The sequence below is a fragment of the Aotus nancymaae genome, unplaced genomic scaffold, assembly GCF_030222135.1.
Source record: "Aotus nancymaae isolate 86718 unplaced genomic scaffold, 86718_ANA_hifiasm-v0.15.2.pri h1tg000141l, whole genome shotgun sequence".
Lineage (NCBI taxonomy): Eukaryota > Metazoa > Chordata > Mammalia > Primates > Aotidae > Aotus > Aotus nancymaae.
Window position 1 is genome coordinate 2,874,138 of NW_026988556.1, and position 11,994 is coordinate 2,886,131.

General features: G+C 41.4%; 1 pseudogene; it reads left to right on the top strand.

The window, feature by feature from the left end:
* Nucleotides 1–1,947, top strand: LOC135272897 (probable E3 ubiquitin-protein ligase IRF2BPL; annotated as a pseudogene).
* The last annotated feature ends 10,047 nt before the right edge of the window (nt 1,948–11,994 follow it).

Sequence of the window (11,994 nt, forward strand, 5' to 3'; positions counted from 1 at the left end):
ATGTCGGTGGCGCAGGTGTCCTCGTCCCGGAGAAAATCTTGTTACCTGTGCAACCTGTCCCGCATGCCCTGGGCCATGATCTGGGACTTCTCCGAACCCGTATGCCGCGGTTGCGTCAACTACAAGGGCGCCGATCGCATCGAGTTCGTGATCGAAAGCGGGCTCACGGCTGCTTCCAGGACGGCCGCTTCCCCGGGCCGCCACCGCCCGTCGGGATCAAGACGGTGGCCCTGTCGGCTAAGGAAGTGGCCGCGGCAGCAGCGGCAGCGGCGGCGCCCGCCGCGCAGCAGCAGCAGCAACAACAGCAGCAGCAGCAGTTCAACCACGTAGATGGTCCCAGCAAACCTGCGGTGCTGGCGGCCCCGTCTGGCCTGGAGCGCTAGGCCTGAGCGTGGCCGCCGCCGCCGCCGTGGAACAGCGCATCTGCTTCCAGTACCCGCCCCCGCCGTGAGCCTAGGAAGCAGCAGCCACGCCGCGCGGCTGCCCAACCAGCAACAGAGGAGGGACCCCCAGAGCGGAACCGCCAGAGGCCCAACTCTTCTTCAGCGGCGGTGTCAGTGGCGTCTCCGCGTGGGATGCACGGTGGGCTTGGTGAGGGGGCTGCCCAACCCGGGAGGTGGCGGAGGTCCCCAGCTCACCGTGCCCCCAACCTGCTGCCGCAGACACTGCTTAACTGCCCGGCCAGCACTGCGGTCCTCCCCCGACCCCCGCCTCAAGCGCTGGGCAGCCGTGGGCCCCCGACGCCTTCTCCCCCAGGGGCTCCCGGGGACCCCGCTTGTCTCGGGGGTACCACGGGTGTATCGGCCACGTCGTCCTCGTCATCTTCGACCTCTTCGTCGGTGACGGAGGTGGGCGTGGGTGCTGGTGGCAAGAGGCCGGGCTCGGTATCGAACATGGACCTCCGCGTGAGTTGAAGGAGAAGCAGCGCAACGCTGAGGCCCTGGCCGAGCTGAGCGAGAGCCTGCGCAACCGCGCCGAGGAGTGGGCCAACAAGCCCAATATGGTCCGAGACACGCTGCTCATGCTGGCGGGCTGCACGCCCTACGAAGTTCGCTTCAAGAAGGACCACTCGCTGCTGGGCCACGTTTTTGCCTTCGACGCCGTCTCCAAGCCCAGCATGGACTACGAATTGAAGCTGTTCATTGAGTACCCCACGGGCTCGGGCAACGTGTACTCCAGTGCGTCTGGTGTGGCCAAGCAGATGTACCAGGACTGCACGAAGGACTTCGGCCGGGGCCTGCCCTTGCGTTTCAAGTACCTGGAGTACGAAAAGAAGCACGGCTCCAGGGACTGGCACCTGCTTGGGGACCTGCTGCCTGAGGCTGTGCCCTTCTTCAAGGAGGGTGTGCCTGGCGCCGACATGCTGCCCCAGCCCTACCTGGACGCCAGCTGCCCCATGCTGCCCACGGCACTGGTGAGTCTGAGCCGCGCCCCCAGCGCACCCCTGGGGACCGGGGCCCTGCCGTCCACGGTGCCCTCGGACTGCGTCCGCGCGGCGCAACAGCAGCAACCCAGTCTTGCCGACCTCCGTGCCGGGGCAGCGCCGCTTGGCATCACATAAAGGGGACGTGAATTTACAGGTGACGCTCCCACCACCTAGCGCCCATCCGGGCATGGACCAAGTGCACCCCCAAAACATTCCGGATTCCCCCATGGCCAACAGCGGACCCCTCTGCTGCACCATTTGCCACGACCATTTGGAGGACACGCATTTCGTTCAGTGCCCGTCCATCCCCAGCCACAAATTTTGCTTCCCTTGCTCTAGAGAGAGTATCAAGGCCCAGGGGGCCACTGGCGAGGTGTATTGCCCCAGCGGAGAGAAATGCCCCCTAGTCGGGTCGAATGTACCTTGGGCCCTAATGTACCTAGTCGGGTCGAATGTACCAAGGCGAAATCGCGACTATCTTAGCTGGAGATGTTAAAGTGAAAAAGGAGAGAGACCCTTGAACCACTGGGCAGCCATATCCTTTGCCCCAGACCAGCTCCTCTCCAATCCTGAGGGTCCCACCCCCACCCACCTCAACCCTCCCTTCCCTCACCCCCAAGATGTAGAATTGTGAATATAACAAAACTGCGAAAAGTTAGTCTTATGTATAGACATTATTTTCGTCGTATGTTTCTATATTTTGAAACAAAGGTATGTAACTTCTTCATTTGAAGGATAAGCTGGTTTGTGTTAAGCAGTATCATATTGGTTGGGTCGTTGGCATCATATTCGTTAGCATTTATTTGGTGGCAGAATGTTTGCCTAGGTACAGAATTAACAGCCCTTAGCAACGACTGCTGATGGTGTGTATTTTTATAAATGTTGTGCACTCTCTGAAAGGAGAAACAGACACAAAAGAAAAAGACTGTTTTTTTTTTTTTTTTTTGCCAAGGCCAGTGTTACTGCCTAAAAAAAAAAAAAGGACGCTATAAAATGGTGAAAGCTTCCTTCTAAACTGCCCCAAGTGTTGAAGTCTTCACTTTATTTTGTTCTGTTTTTGTTTCGTTTTTCTGTTTTGTTTGCAAAATGGTAAGGGGGGTGTGGGGGGGATGGGGCGTTTTTTGTTGCAAGTTTGTAAGGGGAAAATGTTTTGGTTTCTACTGACCTGAATCTGTTGGATCTACACGTGTTGTTTTGTTTTTACTTTATTGATGCACGGATGCTTTTGAACAGTAGAGCAAAATGCTAGACATGGAGAATCTGCTCTGTTTGTCCTTTATACATTTCTGTAGTTAACAGAACACTGTAATGTGCCTTGGAGCTTAGTAACTTGTAGTAAATTCAATTGATATATATATAAAAAATCAATACAAAACCAGAGCCATGTTTCCGAACCACATAATTAGCCAACTTTCAAACTGCCTGTACCAGTTCTCTTTTGCTGCATAACAATATTTCCATGAACTAAGTTCCATAAATAACGCATTTATTACAGTTTGTGTAAGTCCAGTGTCTGGCCATGGAATGGCTGGGTCCAATGTTTCAGCATTTCATATGACTGTAATCAGGGTGTTGTCAGAACCATGTTCTCATCTGAAATTCAACTGGGGAAGAATCTAAAGTTCACATGTTTGTTGGAAGAATGAAGTTCCTTTGGGATGTCAAACTGAGGGCTTCAGTATTTATTGGCTATCAGCTGGTTGACACCTTAAGTTCCTTGTTAGATAGGCTTTGCTAACATGACTACTTGCTGTCTCAAAAGCATCAAGGAAATAATCCAGGACATGGCTTATAGTTTTATGCTGTATAATCATGTATACAACATCACATACATCTGTTACCTTTATTCTGTTGATTAGAAGAGGTCACAATTTCTGCCTATGGGTAGGAGACCTTACAAGGGCATAAACACAAAGTGGCATGTGGGCTATTCTAGAGCCTATCTGGCAGACTGCCATAAATCTAGACTTCTGTTTATGTGATAAAATACATTCTTAAAGATCTTAGATCATTTTTATTTGATTTTACTCTTACTTGTGTCTGGAAGTATTTTAAGTGACACAGTAATCAGAGCTGCTATCGATGAACAGAAGACTACTTAGAAAGTTCTGACATTTGAAATGTAGTAGTAGATGTTGATGCTATATCACTGACCTAAATAATTTTCAATTCATACAGTTTTGCCTCCATCAGATTCAGAATTGATATGTTCTAATTTACACTTAAAAGGAGTGTCCTTGCTCCCTGTGTGGAATTCTCCTAACCATTGAATATGTAAAAATATAATATAAAAGTAAGAGAAGGTGTAAAGAGAATGGCTGTTTCCTCAATCTAATGAGAAAAATCAGGAAAAAAATAACGTTTCACACAGTAGGTTAGCCCATAGTGGCAGGGAAATAAAAAATGTATTCTAGTTAACAGTGAACACCCCAAAATGTTCAGACTTTTGAAAAGCAAGATGCAGAATTCTTATGACTCTGCAACTGCAGGCTATCCTATGGTGTAGTGTCCATGCCCACCCTAAATTGGGGTCTGCTTTTGACATGTTGTTGATGGGATAGTCTCAAGCATAGACTATAAACCAACTTTAGAGTCTGAGACCAGGTACTAACATTTTTTTTTTATAGATGGAATCTGTCTTTGTCATCCAGGCTGCAGTGTAGTGGTGTGGTAGGCTCACTGCAACCTCCACCTCCTGGGTTCAAGCTATGCTCCTGCCTCAGCCTCCTGAGTAGCTGGGATTACAGGCTCCCACCACCATACTGGGCTCATTTTTCCATTTTTAGTGGAGCCAGGTTTCACCATCTTGGCCAGGCTGAGAAGAGGTACTATCTTAACCAGGAGACTGTACTGATAACCCTCAAGGAATGATGATAGAGTCAATGCTTTGTCTTTTGGGTTTCTCTTTAGAAAAATCAGCATTTTATAAGGCTACATGCATAAACAGCCCCCAAACACTAGATCAGAAGCTTAGCCAGCTTAGACGGGGGTCAGGCCATGGTCTTAGGAACAGCAGAGAAATGTCAACTGGCAAATTCACTGGACTCTGTAGCCTCCCCTCTGCCCTTCATGCAGTCAGAGTATCCTAAATTGGGTGAGATATAAAGCTCAAACACGACATGCTGACACAGTCTCTCCTTGAACAAAACTTAGGCAGCTCCTCTGAGCCCTCTTCTTGACTAGGTGTAGACCTTAGCCCCCATCCTCTCTGTGTCCTGCCCATTCCAGTTTTATCAAGAATCCTACTATGTCAATTTAGAGAATCCCCCACCCTCGATGTTTGATTATAACTGAGTAAATTCTTCCCCCCCCTTTGATGTATAATCCTTTGCTCTACCTTCAAGAAAAATTCTATTAAGATAGTTCAGCAAAAATCCCCATTACCTTAATCCAATTCTTCCTACATTGACACCTTTATTCCATTAACTGGCTATAAGTCCCTAGCTGCCTTTATTGCGTTCAGAACTGAGCCTGATCTCTCTTCCTATTGTAATGGTCTCCACACCTATGGCAATAGTTCTGAATAGAGTCTTTCTTACCATTTTAACAAATATCTGAACATTTCTTTTAACACTAGTATCCCTGATAATGTGAGTAGGGCCAGAAACAAGTATAAGTATAAAGCCAAGATTGGAGAAATGGTGACATGAGGTATCAAGAAGACATTGATGGAGATGAGATGGACAGCCACGTCACTTAACTTGTCCAAATGGAATTTCCATGAGGCTACTTTTGGCTTCATCCCAAGATATAGAGATGCATACATTTATGTAGACTCACAGTAAAGTCTTTTAAATGTTTAGATCTTTGGATAATTGAAACCATTTCTGAAAAAATAATACACTCTATGAAGTATTCTTTCAAAAATTAGGAAGAGAATTCACCTTTTTTCCTGAAGAGCATGTGGAAATTACTACTCCAAAAATGTACATGATATATGTAGACAATTTTGACTATTTTTAATAGAAAAATGTGCTAGGAATAATAAATAACTCATTTTTGAAATATTCATTTATTGGTCAATAAGTTTTATTTTATTGATGATCATGTAAGATATGTTAATTTAAATCATTTTTACACTTAAATGATTTTTCAATATACAAACTATACCTGAAATTATTTCTTTATAAAGTAACCTTCAGCAGAAAATTTTTCCAAATATATATCATGTACTAGAAAATGCTTCTTAGCTGCATCTGCATTCAATGTCTTATTACGCATACCTTTCTCTAGAATTTAAATCTTTTTGAATGGCCTTAATGTTTTGTATTTTTTGAAATGTAGCCAACAGTCTCTCTAAAGTTACACTTAATTAATACTAAACGTAATATTCTTGGCCATTTCAATAAATTCCACTCTATATCATAATACTGCTTTTAGTTATACTGCAAAAAGGAATTCTAATCTTTATTGTAATCATCATCATCATCACGATCAAGTGGTGTTCAGTAGCTGGTGGAGATAAAAATGGTGCAATGTAGATCATTATTGAAGCTGAGTTATGGGTACGTAAGTATAGGGTATACTACTACATTTATATTAATACATTTGAAATTTGCATAACAATGTTTTTGAAAAAGAAAATAACAATCGAAAATCTTTATTGCATACTCTCCATTTATGTTTTTAAATTCTCACAAGATGCATATCTTCACAAACTAAAGATAAGCTTGAGTGGGGTGCGTGACTTGGTCATGCATGGGGAAAACAGTTGCTTAAGTTCACTAAGTTTCTAGAATGGGAATTCAAGCATATAGGCCTAAAGAACTACCTTATTAAATTTTATAGGTAACATTCAAGAATGCGTTAACAGTCAGCACTGCAAAACAGTCTCTGAGATGCAATTTTCTCTGAGATAAAAATCAACTTTTTATAAGATGACTGATGTATCTGCTCATACTATAAAAAGAGAGCTATGTGTATACCTTGGCAAATGTTAAAAATTAAATTAACTCTATTATAAATCAGAATTCTGTTGAACATAAAATTGTAATACATATGTGTGCTGTATTGTAATATATATGTACATGTTATATATGTATATATTTAGATACACGTGCATATATATATAGATTTTACATTTTGGGGGGAGAAAATATTTTTGCTTGTTTTCTGACAAAAGATCAGAGTTTTCATCAAGTTTAGAGTAAATACAAAAAGTTTAGTTTTCCACATCTAGGAATATTTTATTTTCTGTCACTTTAGTGTAGGATGTAGAAACTATTATAACTCACCCACTTTGTTATTGTTTGTCTTCCCTTTCTTCTTCAATTTTCCTCTGCATCCATCTAAATTAATCTTTTTTATTTTTTGATATCTTGTTATTTATCAAGTTAATTATTTTAAAAATAGTCAATTCCAGATGGCTGTCATCAAATTTCCCTCTGAAGAATGATCTTGAAATGGATCATTATGATGTATCAGTAGAGGGAGGCTTAGAATGACTGACTCAGGAACACTCACACTAAGGGCACAGCAAGACACATCAGGTCAGTGCAATGAGTAACTGACCCACTTAGGAAAGAAACTCTTGTGGCATACATGTGTAAAAACATGAGAAAGTTCCAAAGCTTGCCAGGTTTTCTAGGACTCCATCTGGTCGCATATTATGGGCCATCCTTGTGCGCATTTTAAAACTGATAGGCAAATTTCAGCAAGGTAAATTCAGAGCTCAAATGGTCAACCTGCAACTACAGAGTTAAGTAAAGCTCTCTATTTCTCTTTCCTTTTTTGTCTGCTTTGAATCTGCTGATATTAAGCTACTGATGTTGAGATAAAACTCACTGTTTATAGTACTACTAATTTAAGGCTACTTTGAGATTTTGGTTTTCTTATACAATTCAGACTGTTCTATCTAAAATGTAAAGATTGGAAACATTTGAAACTAAAGGAGAAAAGATGTAAAGCAGTTTTTTGAAAATGAAACTGACCTGGATAATGTGTTAAGCAAAATTTTGGTTGACAGCCATCACTGGTTTACCTGTCGGGGAAAACAAAGGTTAGCCATGTGAACAAGACCAACTTTGTAGATATAATTTGGATACACCTGCCTTTTTAAAAAATTGATTTATAGAAACATTGTGACCTGACCTGTGTTATCTGAAGTCAGCTGACCAAGAGCAAAGAAGTTTCACAGCGTCCTCAGGACTTCACTGGTGCTCACGTCTGCAGTTGATCGTCACCTCTTGACTTTAATCTCCTCCTCTTCCCCTTTCCTTAACATAAAAGGGAGTTTAAAGTTTATACTAACTTAAGCTGTTCTTTAAGAGACTAGACTGTCATGTTCTCAGTTTACTGGCTTTCTGAATAAAGTTGCTTTCCTTGTTCCAACACCTGTCTCTTGACTTACTGGCTGTCATGCAGCATGTTGTATATGTAGACTTGGTTACAATGTGGCTGTTATCCTAGACTACAGGCTTTCCCACCCGAGTATAAAATATGGAATGACTAGAAGCAGCTAGCATGCATCACTTTTACAAAGAGAATAAGGCATGGTAGTTAAACACAAGCTCTTCAACTGGATCATATGGGTGGACACACTGGGATTCATTGAGGAATATTGATTCCTCAGTGCAACCCACAGATAACAAAGAAGAGATAGGACAACCACCTACTCAGAAGCAGTGTAGAACCAGGGGAGACCCCTCACTGTGGGGAAATGGTGAATAGTGACAGGACCTGGGGACCCACACTTCTGCCATGGACCTTTGCAAACCTGAACTCTAGAGATCCCCCATGATCCCCCTGCATTGGGGGTTCCAGACTGATGTGGAGAACTACATGGATTCTCAGCAGAGCTGCCACTCAGGCACATGCAAAGTCCCCTGGATCCCTGGGACAACCCACAGCCCCCAGAACAACTGGCTGCAGATCCAGCAATGAGGGAGGCCAGGTTCCCTTGCACATCCCCAGAGTGGGGGCGGAATCCATAGGGACTGAGCAGCAGATGAACAGCAGGTTTCTCCCTGACTGCACCTCTCTGAATAAGCCCAACTGGTCTGGGACCCTAGCATGGCCTCCCCAGCCCCACCTGAGCTCTCAGGCCAGGAGCAGCTTTGCACTTCCCTGAGATGTAGCTCCCACAGGTAAGCAAGCAGAGCACCATTTTTGCTTCACTACAGCCCTCACTCCTGTTGTCCTCTGGCTTGGGAGGGAGAGTAATGATGAGGGACTAGTGCAAACCCCCAGCACAATACAGCTGTCTCACAGAAAGGCAGCCAAAGTTTTCCACATAGGACCTTGTCCCTGCTACTCCTCACCGTGCAGAGCGTCCCAACCTGGAAGCCCAGGCACCCCTTGCCTGGGATCTCAGGCTAGTAGGAGCTCTGCACTTTCCTGGGACAGAGCTCCTAGAAGTAGCAGGCAGGCCACTAGTTTTTCCGCTCCACAGCCCTCACTCCTGTTGCTGTCATTATTGGGAGGGACCCCAATGATTAGGGACTAATGTGGTCCTCCAGTACAACAAGGAGGGCTTATGAAAAGGGAGCTAGAATGGTATCAGTTTTATAATACCCTAAGCAGACATCCCAACCATGCACTGCTTGACTTCTGACCTACAGATACTGCAAGGTAATAGTCTCCTGTTTTAAGCTGCTAAAATGTTGGTAACTTATTACATGGCAATAGAAAAATAATATACCTATGCACATTTTTTATCTATGAGCTATTCACAATCTTCATATACACAACATATTTTCAAGCAATATCTGTATTATAAATATTGAAGAATGTGTAACAGTTTTCATATTTCAAAAAAATTCCTTGTAGATATACTCTTTAAACATTGCTTTAGTATGGACATGCCATAATCAGAATTATTTTAATCTTTCCCTCATGTCCATGTTTTAGTGCTATTATAAATATTGTATCACCTCTAGTCATTGTGCTTTGTAGCTACTGAAAAAAATTATAAAATTCTAAGCTTTGACAATTTTTCAAAGCTTGTAATAAAATAATATAATAAAAGTCACCTAACTTGCTGCTAAAAGAGATTGTTATGATTCTCCTTGATAACTTTCCAGTAACACTCTCTAAGTAACTATTTTTTTTTTTTTTTTTTTTTTTTTTTTTTTTTTTTTTTTTTTTTGAGACGGAGTTTTGCTCTTGATACCCAGGCTGGAGCGCAATGGCGCGATCTCAGCTCACCGCAATCTCCGCCTCCTGGGTTCAGGCAATTCTCCTGCCTCAGCCTCCTGAGTAGCTGGGATTACAGGCACGCGCCACCGTGCCCAGCTAATTTTTTGTATTAGTAGAGACGGGGTTTCACCATGTTGACCAGGATGGTCTCGATCTCTTGACCTCGTGATCCACCCGCCTCGGCCTCCCAAAGTGCTGAGATTACAGGCTTGAGCCACCGCGCCCGGCCTAAGTAACTATTTTTGGTTAAAAATTAAAATATATTTACATTATTTAATTCATAGTCTATGTAATTTCTAAACAGACAAATATTTAGTAAGCTAAATTGAACTGTATGTCATGAAATGTTTACTTCTTATGTTTACCTAATATTAACTGTCAACACTTCTGTATGTGTTGTAGATTGAACTTATATTAGGTTATATTCAGTTTTATGACTATAGATACTTAATTTGCCAAGTATAATCTTAAATATGGTGACAGCAAAATTAAATTTGTTTGAAATGCATTGTTTCATGATGGGTGCCACATAGAAACTTACAGACTTTTACTATGGACACCACATAAAAGATGATGCTTCCAAATACCAGCTAAAAATGTCCAAAGACAAGTTTTGTTATAATAGATGTTGTCATCTACTACTTATCTGTGTATTCAGTTTACTTTAAAATTCCTGTGTGAAAATTCCATTGTCAAGTTGATGATGTTTTAAAGTAATGAAGAAAGAGTAGTTAATAGTTTTAATTATGACACACAGTTTGGCAGGAAGTCATTATCATTTTACGCTCACTATATGGACCTTTAATATACTTCCAAATGAATGAAACCTTCCTAGGACCAGAACATAGGCTGACATCAAACTTTTCAATATTTTACAAATCATAAAACTTTTAAGATAATTCTATACAGTTTTTAAGATGTGTATTATTCAGTAACTGCCTCAGAAAGTTGGGATTACATTTATGGTTTCCTATCATTTTCATCAACTGAGGATGCTATTTAGGTGACAATAAATAGAAAAGAATAAGTAGCCTAGTAGTGTTCTTTATAACAGCCTAAACTCAATAGCTGAAAATCTAAACACATAGACTATATATATGAGTGTAAATCACAGATATAGCCAACATGTCCACATTTAAATATATTGGTATTTTAATCTCTATTAAATGTACTTTTTAAATCTTAGCTCTACCCTACTATAATAATGGCAGGGGAGCCATTGAGAGGTAAATTAAAGTTAAATAACTAAGTTCCAGTCCAACATTTTTAAGGAATCAGGGTTCTACTTTACTACATATTAAAAGCAGTTCATTAAACAATTTAGAGTAATGGCTTAGAGTTCTGTTGGTAGCTATTAGTATTACCGACTGTGAAGCAGCTGCTTGATTTAATTTGCAAACACTTGTTCTATTCATTTACAAGCAAAATTAGCACCTACACTCTTGCCAATAAATTAGACATTGTACCTATTTTGCAATAAGCACCACTAACTACTGATTGATTGTAATTACAGAAGATAACCTATCATATTTGCCAAGGCCTCTGGTTCTGGTGCTTATACTCACCTTAGAAAACACAAGGAACTGATGTATCTTTGATATAACAAGTTCCTTTGCAAATGTCACAATTTTTGGTAAATGTTTGATGAAGTAATGCACCAAATAATATTTTTATTGTACAGTATATTTTGAATGGAGTTCTGTGTGTAAGACAGTGGATACACAATATAATTTAGTGGAAGTTGCTACATAATTGACTTTTCAAGTATATAAGGCATAGTTTTATTCATACGTCTGCCTAAAATCTTAGGAGTACAGCTTGCTCATCTTCTTTTAGAAAACAATAATAGCCTCGTGTTGTTTAGGAGCAAAGTGGTAGCTTTAAGATTTTGAAATTTTATACTAACACACACACATACACACACACACACACACACACCCAGGGCCAAAAAATTAATCTAAGCCACACCTAGGGAAATAAGATCATATTCAGAATAAATTTTCTAAAGGGCAAATTACTAGTCCACTAGCTAGTTTGGGACAATGCAATCTAGATATCTATATATAGCAATCCCTGGAGTGATTCTTTACATGTCTTTAAAGACGTTTTGAAAATGAAGATGATAAAACATTTAAGTGAGAATGTCTGGACACAAATTTTTTAATTACTGCAAAGAGATAAAAACTCACATAGAAATGTATCTGTTTTTAAAACTAAAATAAATAATTACAATATTAATTTCTGACTGTATGCAGTGTTTAGTCATCAATTTTTAATTCTCCCTGACCAACCGCTTATACCAAAAAACACATGTTCTCATTTGTTCATCACTGTGCTATTTACAGTAGCTAAGACATAGAATCAACCCAGGTACCCATTCATGGTATACCATGGAATACTATGCAGCCATAAAAAGTGTTTCCTTCTTTAAG